Below are 15184 nucleotides of genomic sequence, written 5' to 3'. Positions count from 1 at the left end.
CCCCTCCCAGTTAATACTTTTTTCCTTCTGAAACTTTCATTTTTTTGTTTTGTGAAAGACTTCAGTGCTGTTGTGTTTTCTAATGTGGTTTTGGTATTTTGCGGCGGCTTGAAGTAGGATCTGTTTCCTGACTGGGAGTCAAATCCAGGCCTCGGTGGTGAGAGTGCTGAATCCTAGCCACTAGACCACCAGGGACTAGTGTAGTTTAACCTGTTTTTGAACTTTATATAAGTGGAGTCATACAGTATGTACTCTTTAGTGTCTCTTTAGTTTTGCTCAACAATCGTGTCTGTGAGATGGTTCCACATTGTTGCATGCAGCTGCAATTTGTTCATTTTCACTGCTGTGTAGTATTCCATTGTACATCTAGTACAATTTCTTTTTTTAATTGAAGTATAGTTGACTTACAATGTTGTGTTAGTTTCAGGTGTACAGCAAAGTGACTCAGTTATATATACATATATATTTTTTTCAGATTATTTTCCATTATAGGTTATTACAAGATATTGAATATAGTTCCCTCTGCTATACCGTAGGTCTTCGTTGTTTATCTGCTTTATATACAGTAGTGTGTATCTGTTAATCCCAAACCCTAATTTATCCCTCCCCTCCTTTCCCCTTTGGTAACCATAAATTTGCTTTCTATGTCTGTGAGTCTGTTTCTGCTTTGTAAATAAGGTCATTTGTAATATTATTTAGAGTCCACATATATGTGATATCATATAATATTTGTCTTTGACTTACTTCACTTAATATCATAATCCCTAGGTCCATCCATGTTGCTGCAAATGGCAGTACTTCATTCTTTTTTATGGCTGAGTAATATTCAATGTATATATATACCACATGTTCTTTATCCATTCATCTGTTGATAGACACTTAGGTTGCTTTCATTTCTTAGCTATTGTAAATAGTGCTGCTATGAACATTGAGGTGCATGTATCTTTTCAAATTAGTGTTTTCATCTTTTCTGGATATATGGCCAGGAGTGGGATTGCTGGATCATATGGTAACTCTATTTCTAGTTTTTAAAGGAACCTCCATACTGTTTTCCATAGTGGCTGTACCAATTTACATTCCTACCAACAGTGTAGGAGTGTTCCCTCTTCTCCACACCCTCTCCAGCATCTGTTATTTGTTGACTTTTTAATGATGGCCTTTGTGACTACAATGATGGTGATACCTCACTGTATTTTGATTTGATTTGCATTTCTTTAATAATTAATGATGTTGAGCATCTTTTCATGTGCCTGTTGGCCATCTGTATGTCTTCTTTGGAGAAATTTCTGTTTCGGTCTTCTGCCCATTTTTTTGATTGGGTTGTTTGGGGTTTTTTTGTTGTTGTTGTTTTGTTTTTGATATTCAGCTGTATGAGCTGTTTGTATATTTTGGAAGTTAATCCATTGTTGGTCACACTGTTGCAAATTTTTTCTCCCAGTCCATAGGTTGTCTTTTTGTTTTGTTTATGGTTTCCTTTGCTGTGCAAAAGCTTATAAGTTTAATTAGGTCCCATTTGTTTACTTTTTCTTTTATTTCTTTTGCTTTGGGAGACTGATCTAAGAAAATATTGCTATGATTTATGTCAGAGAATGTTTTGCCTATGTTCTCTTCTAGGAGTTTTATAGAGTCATGTCTTATATTTAAGTCTTTAAGCCATTTCAATTTTATTTTGGGATATGGTGTGAGGGAGTGTTCTCTCATTGATTTCATGTGGCTATCCAGCTTTCCAAACACCACTTGCTGAAGAGACTGTCTTTTTTCCATTGTATATTCTTGCCTCCTTTGTCAAAGATTAGTTAACCATAGGTGTGTGGGTTTATTTCTGGGCTCTCTATTCTGTTCCAGCGATCTATATGTTTGTCATTGTGCCAATACCATGCTTTTTTGATTACTTTAGCTTTGTAGTATTGTCTGAAGTCTGGGAGGGTTATGCCTCCAGTGTTTTTTCTTTTTCCTCAGGATTGCTTTGGCAATTCTGGGTCTTTTGTTGTTCCATATAAATTTTACGATTATTTGTTCTAGTTGTGAAAAATGTCATGGGTAATTTGATAGGGATCGCATTAAATCTGTATCTTGCTTTGGATAGTATGGCCATTTTAACAATGTTAATTCTTCCAATCCAAGAGCATGGGATATCTTTCCATTTCTTTGAATCATCTTTAGTTTCACTTATCAGTGTTTTATAATTCTCAGCATATAAATCTTTCAACTCCTTGGTTACATTTATTCTTAGGTATTTTTTTTTTTTGATGTGATTTTTAAATAGGATTTTTAAAACTTTCTGATATTTCATTGTTAGTGTAAAGAAATGCAACAGATTTTTTTTTTTTTTTTTTTTTTTTTTTTTTGCGGTACGCAGGCCTCTCACTCTGGTGGCCTCTCCAGTTGCGGAGCACAGGCTCCAGACGCACAGGCTCTGCGGCCATGGCTCACGGGCCCAGCCGCTCCGCGGCATGCGGGATCTTCCCGGACCGGGGCACGAACCCACGTCCCCTGCATCAGCAGGCGGACTCTCAACCACTGCGCCACCAGGGAAGCCCTGCAACAGATTTTTGTATATTAATTTTGTATCCTGCTACCTTTCTGAATTCATTTATCAGTTCTAATAATTTTAAAACCAATAATTTTGGTTTTCTAAATAGAGTATCATGTCATCTGCATATAATGACAGTTCTACCTCTTCTCTTCCAACTCAGATACCTTTTATTTCTTTTTCTTATCTGATAAATGTGACTAGGACTTCCAATGTTATGTTGAATAGAAGTGGTGAGAGTGGGCATCCTTGTCTTGTTCCAGAATTTAGTGGGAAGGCTTTCAGCTTTTCACCATTGAGTATTACGTTGGCTGTGGGTTTGTCATAAATGATTTTTATTTTGTTGAGATATGTTCCTGCTGTACCCACTTTTGTGAGAGTTTTTATTATGAATGGATTTTGAACTTTTTCAAAAGTTTTTTTTTTATTTTTTATTGAGATGATCATGTAGTTTTTGTCTTTTCTTTTGTTGATGTGGTGTATCACATTGATTGATTTGCATATTTTGAACCATCCTTGTGACCTTGGAATGAATCCAACTTGGTCGTGGCATATGATCCTTTTTATGTGTGGTTGGATTCTGTTTGCTAATTTTTTTTATTTTTTAACATCTTTATTGGAGTATAATTGCTTTACAATGGTGTGTTAGTTTCTGCTTTATAATAAAGTGAATCAGCTATACATATACATATATCCCCATTCTCTTCCCTCTTGTGTCTCCCTCCCTCTCACCCTCCCTATCCTGCCCCTCTAGGTGGTCACAAGGCACTGAGCTGATCTCCCTGTGCTATGTGGCTGCTTCCCACTAGCTATCGGTTTTATGTTTGGTAGTGTATATATGTCCATGCCACTCTCTCACTTTGTCCCAGCTTACCCTTCCCCCTCCCCATGTCCTCATGTTTACTAATATTTTGTTGAGGATTTTTGCATTGATATTCCTCAAAGATATTGGTGTGTACTTTTCTTTTTTGGTAGTGTCTTTGTCTGGTTTTAGTATTAGGGTGATGATAGCTTTATAGAATGACTTAGGGAGTGCTCCCTCCTCTTCAATATTTTGGAAGAGTTTGAGAAGGTTAGGTGTAAGTTCTTCTCTGTATGTTTGGTAGAATTTGCCTGTGAAGCCATCTGGTCCTGGGCTTTTGTTTGTAGGGAGTTTTAAAATTACAGATTCTATATCACTTCTAGTGATTGGTGTGTTCAGATTATCTATTTCTTCTTGATTCAATTTTGGTGGGCTGTATGTTTCTAGAAACCTGTCCATTTCTTCTTGGTTGTCCATTTTGTTGGCATATAACTGTTCATAGTATTTTCTTATGATTTTTTATATTTCTGTGGTATTGATTGTTATTTTTCACCTTTTATTTCTTATTTTATTTGTTTGGGTCCTCTCTCTTTTCTTCTTGGTGAGCCTGGCCAGAAGTTTTTTGATTAAAAAAAATTTTTTTTTACTGAAGTATAGCTGATTGAAAACGTGCCACTTTTGGAGAGTGATTAGGGGATTTGATTCCTGCTGTTTCTTCCCTATATATGCTTTGACACACATTTTTTCCCCCAGTTTTATTGGGGTGTCATTGGCTATACCATGAACTGCACATATTTAAAGTACAATTTGATGAGCTTTGACACCTGTAGGATCATCATAACAATTAAGATAATGAACATATCCATCCCCTCAAGAGTTTTCTTGTACCCTTCTTAATTCATCCTTTCTCATTGCTCTTCTCCCATCCCCTGCCTCCCCCAGGGAACCACTGATCTAGCTGCTTCCTGGTACTATAGATTGATTTGTAATTTTGAAAATTTTATATAAATGCAAAAATACAATATGTACTTTTTTTTTAGTCTGGCTTCTTTTGATCAGCATAATTATTTTAAGAGTTATCCATGTTGTTGCGTATATGTTCCTTTTTATTGCTGAGTGGTATTCTATTGTATGAATGTACCACTTTGTTTATCCATGAACTCATTGATAAACATGTGCGTTGTTTCCAGTTGAGTGCTTACAAATGAAGCTGCTCTGAGCATTGTATGGACATATGTTTTAATTTCTCTTGGGTGGATACTTCAAGGAGAGGAATGACTAGGTTGTATAGTAGGTGTATGTTTAACTGGCCTATTTTCAAATCCTTATTTTAGTTTTGAAGGAATCAGGGAGCTAGATGAAGGATATGTAACTTCCCCAAGGTGACACAGCTTTTCAAGGAGTGGAACTGAGATGCAATTTTAGATCTGTGTGAATTCAAAATACAACCTTTTCCAGAAACCTGTGCTGTTAAGCCATCTGCTTGGTCCAGTTTGGCCTGGCTGCCTGTATGACCTATTGAGAAAGCTCATATCAGAGAATATGGCTGGTATGGGGCAAGTAGGAATTTGGAATGAGACAGATTTCCTCATTTCATTACTGGCAGCCCTGGGCCACAGCAGGCCTTCTGGGCAGCAGGGTGATTTCCAATAAGTGTACTGTGTGCCGAGTTAAAAACATATGGTTTCTCTAGGATGTTAGCTTCCAAGGGGAAGAAAGAGTGAAGAAATTGGGCCACATGTGCCCACTTTCTCCCTCCAAACTTATCAGTTAGCTCCTCTTCCCTTGGGGTGGAGTGAATAAGGGGGCAGAAGGAAACACCCAGAATAGAAAAGTGTTCCTTCTCATCACCTTTAGTGTGATAACATACAAGACAGATAAGATCTTCTTGAGACAGAGTAGGAAAAAAGATGGTCTGAGTCAAGGTGAAATTTAAGAGGTAAGATTGAAGGACATTTCTTTGCCTTCCCTCATTTGGCTCACTCTAGACCCCGTGACTTTTGTTCTGTATATTTGGACAGTTCCCAGGTGGTCTTCTGTATGAAGAACATATTGAGACCATTCTTAAATCCTTTGTGACTTTTAGGAGTGCCACTTCCAGGAGATCTGGCAAGACCCACATCATTTTAGATCTCATATGACTCTGGTAGATAATAAATCCTGAGAGAGCCTCACATTCCATCAGAAAGTGGTGGGAACCAACATTCACTGAATGTATTCTATGAGCCAGGGACTGCAAGGTGCTAGTGCTTCTGAACAGTTTTCATGTCATGGCACATGTAGAAAATTATAATTTTTTATCCTGGAGTAAAAGATGAATGAGGTTGCTCAAGGCCAGAGGTGACTGGCCCAGGGGCTCTAGGCAACCCAAAGGCTGAGGGATCACCTCCTTGCCATGTGCATCATTTAGTCACAGTGCAGCATTGCACCCAATGGTTGGGAAGCCCTACACTACATATCCAGGATCCCTTATCCCATTAATCCTCTTATTTATAGACAAGGAAATTGAGGCCCAGGGGTTAAACACCTTGTCCTAGGTTGCACAAGCAGAACTTGGTGTCATACCAAGCTTTTTCATAACCTAAAACATACATTTTTTTTTGCACCATATGATGCTTTCTTCTAAAGGATCTGTGAATATTTCGGTCCAGCCCTGCATATCACTCACTGGAAAATTTCTTATTGGCAGTTCATTCAACTGTTGTTCATTTCAATAAATATTTATTTGATTCTGATAATCTGTCAGCAGTGCTTAGTGCTAGGATTTAAAGATGAGCAAGACCCAGTCTTGTCCATTTTTAAAATGATAAACATTTAACTTGTTTCCAGTTTTCATTATTATAGATAATGCTTCAGTGAACATACTTAAACATGTCTCTTTATGCACATTGTGTGGGAATTTCAATCCAGACTCTGTGCCTAGAAATGGAATTTCTGCATCATAGAATACATATATTAGTTCTACAACATAATGACAAATTGCTCTCCAAGTGGCTGTACCAATATATGCTTCTTCTAGTGGTTTATGAGTATATTGGACATTTGCCTTTTTGTTTGTTCATTTTTGGACTGCCCAGAATCTCACCTCATTTCTGTGGTTTTGTGAGCTGAAAAGCCAGGTTCTTGCTCTACCTGATCCCAAGAGCCTGGGCATAAGCATGTGGCCAAAATATGCCAACTGGATGCTTCCTCCTGGGATATTGAATCTGGAGTGAGAGAGACACAGAAGCCAGGCTGGCTTGGCATTGATTTCAGTGACAGTGTCATGCATCCAGTGTCCAGAGGCAGAGATGGAAGTAACATCAACAGTGGTGTCAGGTGCATCTTAACAGACCCTTCCCATGACAAGATTTTAGCTGTGATTCTGGGTTTCCTGAAGTCCTTGGACCTACCTGTTTTCTGAATCTTATTTTCTAGCCTTCTTATTCATACAGTTCATACCATGAGCACTCCAATGGCCTTCCAACAAATTCTAATTCTCCTACTAGAATTGAGTGTAGTGTACTGTTTTCATACTGTTAATTACAGTACATTGGAGGGTTATGAAATCAATTTAGTGGGTATGACCAACATTTAAAAAATGGAATAGTATAGAATCGAATAGAAACATTAGTGTTCATTGACTGTGGTAAGGGTAGGGATTGTTTCATGAAACATACACACATGTAACGTGTACAGATATACACATATGTGTACTAAGTTGCTAAGTAAAGTGCTTTTCTTATTTTAGGTTATCATTCAGAGATTTGAAAAGTAGTGATATAGTGTTTAAGATCATGGGCTCTGGAATTATCTGCTTGTGTTCCAGTCCCACTTGCAAGCCATATGGCATTGGGCAAGTTACCTTAGCTCTGTACCTTGCTTTCCTCATTTGTAACATGGTAATATGTAGAGACTGCTAGTTTTCTGCCAAAATTATTTCCCCTTCTTTCAAAGCTAGGGTATTTTTTAAGTCAGTTCAAGCTGCTATAACAGAATACCAAAGACTGGGTGGCTTAAACAATGAACGTTTATTTCTCACATTTCTGGAGGCTGGAAGTCCAAGATCAGGGTGCCAGCATTGTCAGATTCTTAGTGAGTGCCCATTTCCTGGTTTACAGATGGTCACCTTTTGCTCTGTCCTCACATGACAGAGAAAGAGATCATGTCTCCTGTTTCTCATAAGGGCACTAATCTCATTCTTGAGGGCTCCACCATCATGACCTAAATACCTCCCAAAGGCCCTACCTCCAAATAATATCACAGTAAGGATTAGGGATTCAACATGAATTTTGGGGAACACATTCAATCCACAGTTGTGTTGTAGCTGAGAACATGACAGTGCAGCAAGGCCATATTTGCTGGTTGACTTATAATTAAGTGTGGGGATGCAGTTAAGTTCTTGCCAATGGAATGTATGACAGTAATGTGTACCACTTTCACATCTGAACCTTGAAAGGCATTGTGTATACTTCCTCCATTACCTTTTCCTTTTCTTGGTGGGTGGAACCCTGATGTGATGGCCATCCAGATTTGGCCATGTAGACAATGATAATGTGGACCAAATAGACAACAAAATGGAAGGGGCTTGGGTTCTTAAATGACTGTAGAATTCGACCAACATGTGCTACTTACATCAAGACCATTGAATATGAGAGAAATGTCCTTGTTCTCTAAGCCATTGCATTTTGGGATCTCTTTGTTATATAAATCTTATCTTTACCCTAACTAGTACACGATATCATGGAGCTGCTGAGGATTATTTGAGCAATTCCTCATGTATAATAAATACTAAATCAGGTATACCTGTTATTAATTTTTTTTTTTTTTCCGGTATGCGGGCCTCTCACTGTTGTGGCCCCTCCCGTTGTGGAGCACAGGCTCCAGACGCGCAGGCTCAGCGGCCATGGCTCACGGGCCCAGGCGCTCCGCGGCATGTGGGATCTTCCTGGACCAGGGCACGAACCCGTGTTCCCTGGATCAGCAGGCGGACTCTCAACGACTGCGCCGCCAGAGAAACCCAATGTTATTAATTTTTTGAAATCAAGAACCCTGATTAGTAAAATGAGGGGTGAGTTTAGCTCAGTGGTTCTCTATGAGGGGTGATTTTTTCCCTCTTCCCTCTCCCCCTCAGGGGACATTTGGCAATGCCTAGAAATATTTTTGGTTATCTTAACTGTAGGGTATCATAAAGGCATCTAGTGGGTGGAGCCCAGCGATACTCCTAAATATTCTACAATACACAGGACAGCCCCCCATAACATAGAGCCCCAAATGTCAATAGTTCCAAGGTTGAAACCCTGATTTAGCTGATTGGTTTAAGCTACTCGGGATACATTGCTGAAACAGAAGTTTAGGTCAAACTGCATGGCTGAGAATCATGAGGTGGGGTATTTCCCCAAAAGAAATGACATGCTATTTTACTATGACAGGAGGAGAATGAATGCTGGGCAGAATGAATAGATGTCTCCAGTACCTTTTTGACTACTCACGTTCATTCACACCCTCTTTCCATATATAAACCCACTCACTTATTCCTCAAAATCATATCCAGCTACTGCATCAGCTGCAAGTCCAGGATTTCAGGGTGATACACAGTCCTTGTCTTTAGTCTGGATCTTGCAACCAACAGCTAAATAATATGCCATTAACTCTAACACAATTGTTATACCATGATGGAGAGAGAACAAGATAACTACATATAAGACCATCTTGTAGATAGATGGTCTTAGGTCACAAAGCTACCATTCCTTCCTTGGTATTTGTGGACAGACAGCAGAGGAGTTGCTGAATCTATTCAGACTTCACTGAGCCACCAATCCAATATTATGGAGCCCAAGGTGAAATCCAATTACAATTTTCTTTTGCTTCATTTGGGAGTTAAAGGGGTAGGAAACTAGACAATAAAGGCACTGACAGGGAGGCTTAGAGATGTTTTCATTGTCCCTCAGAACAGATACAACCTATGAAAAGAACCTAGTGACCTTGGCTTACTTTATTTATAATTATGGGCATAATCTATTAGTCTTAATTGATCCCTAGAGAAGGAAAAAGTTGCCAATGTACCAGGCATCTCAGTCTATTTTGGAATTTTCTACTAATAGGCTCCTACCCTCCATTCATGTGCTCCTTTTAGTTTCAATCCCTCTCCTTCTCTTTAAAGCATCTACCTCCACTCTAAAGACTTGTTTTTCACTTTGAGACTTTCACAGTATTGGAATGTAGGTGTAACCTCCTTCATGCACTGCAAGTGTAGGTGCCGTTTTTCCTACATCGAATCAACTCTGTCAAAATAACTTCTTCCAAATGCCAAAAACAAACTCCCTCTCTCATTGTTTTAGAGATTGCTCACCATATGGATATTTCCTGTTGGAACTTAGTTTCTTGCTCTCACCACGTATGTAGAGCAGCTAAGAAAAGAATAACCTGAACCTAACAAATGACCAAACATTTCCTGGGCTTCATTACCTGTACCACCTCCTTTCCCAGGAGCTCTGCTGCATCAGACATTGGGTGTTCCCACAAGAGTAGTTGTCAGAACTTGATCACTGCAGTTTAACAGTATCAAAATTACTTTACATACATAGTGGAAGTAGCTGACTTCATTTCCTTCAAGAGAAGAGGAGGACTGTTTCATAATGGTGGTCTCCTTTCATTATGGAATTGCATGACTTTAGCATTTGAAAGAAATCACTAAATTTTACTAACAAAAGTCTTTGAAAAGCAAATCAGAAAATTGGAAGCAGGAGCAAAGAAGAATTTATTTATTTTTGATACTGACAGTTATTTTTTTGGGTTATATGTAACAGATGTTATTAATAATCATAACTAATAATAACAACACAATAGCTGATATTTGTTGAGCACTTAAATGTCCCAGGCATAGTAGCTAGAAATGGTCAGATCAAAAACCTAGAAATTTGTACCAGATGCTTGAGATTGATCCCTGATTTTCCTATGAAATACCTGAGCTCAGCAGCACTCTTTATTTTGATTAATTTTGGCTGTTGTACTAGGTACGTGACCTCCTGGCCTAGGAATTGAGAGTAGAGAAAAAATAGCCATAGCTTTGGGGTTTAACCTCTGTTGAAATTATATAAAGAAGGGATAAATGGCCACTTTCATCATGACGGTAAAATGTCTGACTTGCCTGGTTCCACCCATGTTTGGTAGTTGATTGTTGAGGTCAAGGATCTATTTTGCTTGTGTATTTTTTTAGAGAGGACACTATAAAGTAGCTTATAACCCACAGTGAGTGCTGGGAAATATTCTTTGTATTTAAGATCATGAATGTTTGAATCAGGTAATTACTTCAAAATAAAAGAGTTATTCAGACATGTAAATCAGGATATTACCTTTTTAGCATGGATATTATTCTTTCATAATGTCAGTTAACACATGTTTACTGTGCACCTGTATTCAGCACCTGATAAAGCACATGAGTTAAGGGTTTAGGAAGGTGAATAATAGCGACCAGGATGTGATATTTAGTTTGAGTAGCAAGAATAATATTTTATACAAGGGAAACTTATGAACTTTTATTAATTTTTCATATACAGTATGAGCCCTGGAGTCGATTTCCATCATCTTGCCTTGTCATTTACTAGCTTAGCCCATGGCAGGTTGTTTAACCTCTATAAGCCTCTCAACATTCACAGGTAAATGAGGATAATAATGGTACCTGCATGACAGGGTTGTTGGACGGATTAAATATGTGTAGGGGAGAAAAAAATCTTTTTCTCTCTCCGTCTTGCGTTCTCCAGCTGGGACCTTGTAAGTTAGACTACAGACAGATTAATAAGAGAAAAGCAAGTTTATTAACATATGCGTCACACATATACATGGGAGCACTCAGAAATGAGTGACTCAAAGAGGTGGTTAGAACTTCACCTTATATACCATCTTAAAAGAACAATACATTTAAAAAAATAATTAATTAATTTTTGGCTGCATTGGGTCTTCATTGCTGCTTGTGGGCTTTCTCTAGTTGCAGTGAGGGGGGGCTACTCTTTGTTGTGGTGCACGGGCTTCTCATTGCAGTGGCTTCTCTTGTTGCAGAGCACAGACTCTAGGTGCATGGGCTTCAGTAGTTGTGGCTCACAGGGTCTAGAGTGCAGTCTCAGTAGTTGTGACACACGGACTTAGTTGCTCCGTGGCATGTGGGATCTTCCCGGACCAGGGCTTGAACCCTGCATTTGGCAGGCGGATTCTTAACCACTGTGCCACCAGGGAAGTCTAGAACAACACATATTTAAAGACGTGACAAGACAAAGGAAAAGGACTTTGAGTTTCTAGGGGTGAGAAGGCAAATATATGGGGAAACCAGTGGTAGCTAAGTTTTGTTAGGTAGGTTCCTCTGGGCTGGTAAGGGTCTAGAGTTGTCTCCAGTGATTAACTGCTGTCCTTCCTGGTAGAGAGGGGAGAGGAGACACTTTTACATATTTATGTCCTGCTTTTAGGCAAATAGGGGGAGGGTAAGGAACTCTTCTTGTATCTGCTTCTTCTTTTTTTTTTTTTTTGCGGTACGCGGGCCTCTCACTGTTGTGGCCTCTCCCGTTGCGGAGCACAGGCTCCGGACGCGCAGGCTCAGCGGCCATGGCTCACGGGCCCAGCCGCTCCGCGGCATGTGGGATCCTCCCGGACCGGGGCACGAACCCGCGTCCCCTGCATCGGCAGGCGGACTCTCAACCACTGCGCCACCGGGGAAGCCCCCTCTGCTTCTTCTTAATTGCCTTCGTTCAAAATAATCCTTATGCCAAAGTGGCATATTTTGGGGTGGCAGATTCTGTTACCCTTCATATATAAGGGAACTATCACAAGGCCTGGCATTTTTAGGAAGAACTCAGTAAATGGTAGTTGTTACTGTTATTATCACAGAAAATCAGAATCAGACGTTTGCTTTCATGGCTGACAAACCCCATGATCACACTTGTTACAATTTGTGGATGTTCTTCTTATAATTCTAGGATTTAGACAGGCTATGAGAGTTTATGGCTATAATCTTAACTACGTCTGATCTGATGAGCTGAGGCCAGAAAAGGTCATGGGAAAAGGACTGCAAGTACTATTATAAATAGCAAGGTACCAGTGCAAGGTAAACAGGTCTTTCCAGTTGGTTGTGTTGATGAGCTTGCTTCATTTTCCCTTCTGGCTATTTTATCCTGAAGGTGGAGCAGGTGCTGTTTCAGTATAACCCCTTTGCGAGTCCGTTACCACCCTTTTCTAGATCCTACTCAGCCCATCTCTAGTCCTTCCCATGTCCACGCATTCCATTTTTGCAGGTATCTCTTACCTGGAAGCTTTGGTATTTGTTAGCCTTTCTCGTAGAAACCTACGAACAAAGACAATGGTTGAATCATCTCAATAGTCTGACTCCTCCTGGAGTCATCAGGTTGTCAACAACTTTTAGGGAGCTGCTTGAAATAACCACAACTTACTCCATCTTTACTCCTTTTTTTTTCAGTTCCCCTTTTCTTGATTACAAAAATAGTAATTGATAGCCATTTCAAAGATAGTATGCAACATATAAAGAAGGAAAAAAAAAATCATCCATAGTCGTACATACAGAAGTAGTCACTATGAGGACTTTGGAGCCTTTCAATTTGGTCTCTTTCTGGGCTATTTTAACATGGCTGGGAGTAGTCTATCTACGCCATTTGATCTTGATTTCTCTTGCTTACACACTTCTAACATAAGCATTTCTCACTGTTAAAATGTTTACATTTTAAAGAACTCCCATATCTCATGGTACCATAATTTACTTAAAATTAGACTCACTTTGGGCATTTAAGTTGTCCCCAGTTTTCTGCTTTTATAAATAATAATGCTGTTATAAATAATAATGTGTTTATAAATAACAGTGCTATTATAAACAGGAACATTTATAATAATAATAAAATTTTTGCCAGTATTGCAGCTTATTTATTATGACAGCTTCTTAGACATATAGTGACAAGGTTATCAGTGCATATTGCCAGACTTTTTCCAGAAAGGTTGTGTGAATTTTCACTCCTACCTGCAGCATATGAGAATGTCTCTTTCACTTGACTCTTATTTACTAACAAGTAATATTCACCTTAAAATTGTTTCGTTCTTATTTATAGGAAACACGTTATCTTAATGTATCTAAAAAATTATTAGTGATGTTGATTACGAGCCTTGTTAACTGTTTTGTGAATTTTCTGTTCAAGTATTGGGTTTTTTCTGTGAGGTGATAGTATTTTTTTTTTCATCAGTTTGTGCAACTTTAATGAAGAAAAATAAATCAATTACCAGCAGAGCTATTAGTTGATCACTTATCCATTGACAACTTGCATCATTTATTCAGGGCTATATTAAACAGTATATTATTGGAAAATAGATTAACTAATAGCTTCAAGCCACCTAACAATTTAAATGAAAATTACAAGATGTTTGAGTCCCCATTTTGGAATATAAAAGGTGTTTGACTTCCAATTTCCATTCTCTGTAGAACAAGAACAGGCCATTCCTTTATTGACATGCATACAATACATCACATTTTCTGTTCTGCTGATCCTATCAATTCAATACCAATCCTCTAGCCACATCAGTTATGAGCATAAAGTATATCATGTAACCTCAAATCTCTTAACAGTGGAAGACTTAAACAAGAATGGATGCTGCTAGAATAATGCTGCTTCCTTTGATGTGACAACTGAGCATCCATCTCCCTCCCCCTCAAATGCTTCTTCAGTATGTTAGCGCTGTGAGTAATGGTTTTAGTCTTATAACCAAATTAGAGTGAAGACTTTGGCCATATAATATACATGCTCCATTTTTTAAAAATTTTTGAATCTTGGGCACTGTTGTCTTGTAACTACTTTACAGTTTCTAAAAGCAGTTATTGTCCAAAGCTGGAAGAGCTTAAGTCTTCTCAGATGAACATGTGAATGAATGGAGGGAGGTAAACAAAAAATAAAATTTAAAAAGACAAGGTCTGATAGGGGAGCAGCTGGATAAGAAAATCAAAAAAGGAACAGTAATTTAAAGTTTGTTCCAGCTGTAATGTGGGCCATTCTGACCTTAAGGCAGCATCACATGGCATACTTCTGAGTCCATTCCTGAGATATTCTGTTGTACTTATCTCTGTCTGTCTTATAGATCCATGCAATCTCTGGTATTAGGGGGTCATCTGGGTTTGGATCACACAGCAGTGAACAAATGGATAAAAGAACTTGAAAAATAGTTAAAGCAGGTGACCACTGTGATCTTAGAGTATCAAAACAAATGTAGCCATTCCTGTTGATATTTTGATGATAAATTCTTATGGTAAATGCAACCTTGTTTGAAGGGATAGTCTGTAGGAAGATGAATTGTCAAAAAGAATACACCACCTTGATATGGGTTGTCATTAAGTCCCATAATTGTGACTTGTCAATGAAACATCATCCCCAACTGGACCTGCAGAACATTGTGCTGGGGGGTCATGGGCCAAATCACTAAGTTCCTTATTAATGCGTTTCAGCGCCATAGTCTGTGCTTTTCTTCTGGCTCCTCACTATCTTGGTGTCTGCTCAAAGGTCCGGCCCAAACTCTTGATTTTCCAGGCTGCTCGGAAGGGTTGCCTCTTTATCTCACACTGGTTCTGCCAGACATAGACGTAGAGGGGCTGGGGCGTCCCTCACGCTGTGGCCTCAGTCTCTTCCCCGCCCACCTGACAGCTGCTGCATCCCTGACCCTATGGTGCTCATGCACATGACATGAAGTAATAGTACTTTTCAATACTATCAAAAGGTTTGTTTTTGTTTTTTGGTTGCACCCGGCACCTTGTGGGATCTTAGTTCCCCAACTAGGGATTGAACCTGGGCCTTGGGCAGAGTCTTAACCACTGGACCACGAGGGACTTCCCA

General features: G+C 39.0%; 1 pseudogene across 1 annotated transcript; it reads right to left on the bottom strand.

Moving 5' to 3' along the window:
• Nucleotides 1–14368: 14368 nt before the first annotated feature.
• LOC309961006 (ubiquitin-conjugating enzyme E2 D3-like) lies at nt 14369–14805 on the bottom strand (annotated as a pseudogene). The gene has a single exon. The product of its transcript is annotated as a ubiquitin-conjugating enzyme E2 D3-like (transcript).
• Nucleotides 14806–15184: the final 379 nt, after the last annotated feature.

Source organism: Leucopleurus acutus (genome assembly GCF_964270905.1).
Source record: "Leucopleurus acutus genome assembly, chromosome: 4".
NCBI classification, from domain to species: domain Eukaryota; kingdom Metazoa; phylum Chordata; class Mammalia; order Artiodactyla; family Delphinidae; genus Leucopleurus; species Leucopleurus acutus.
The sequence above is the reverse complement of the archived record's forward strand: the minus strand, read 5'-3'. Positions and strand labels throughout refer to the sequence as shown.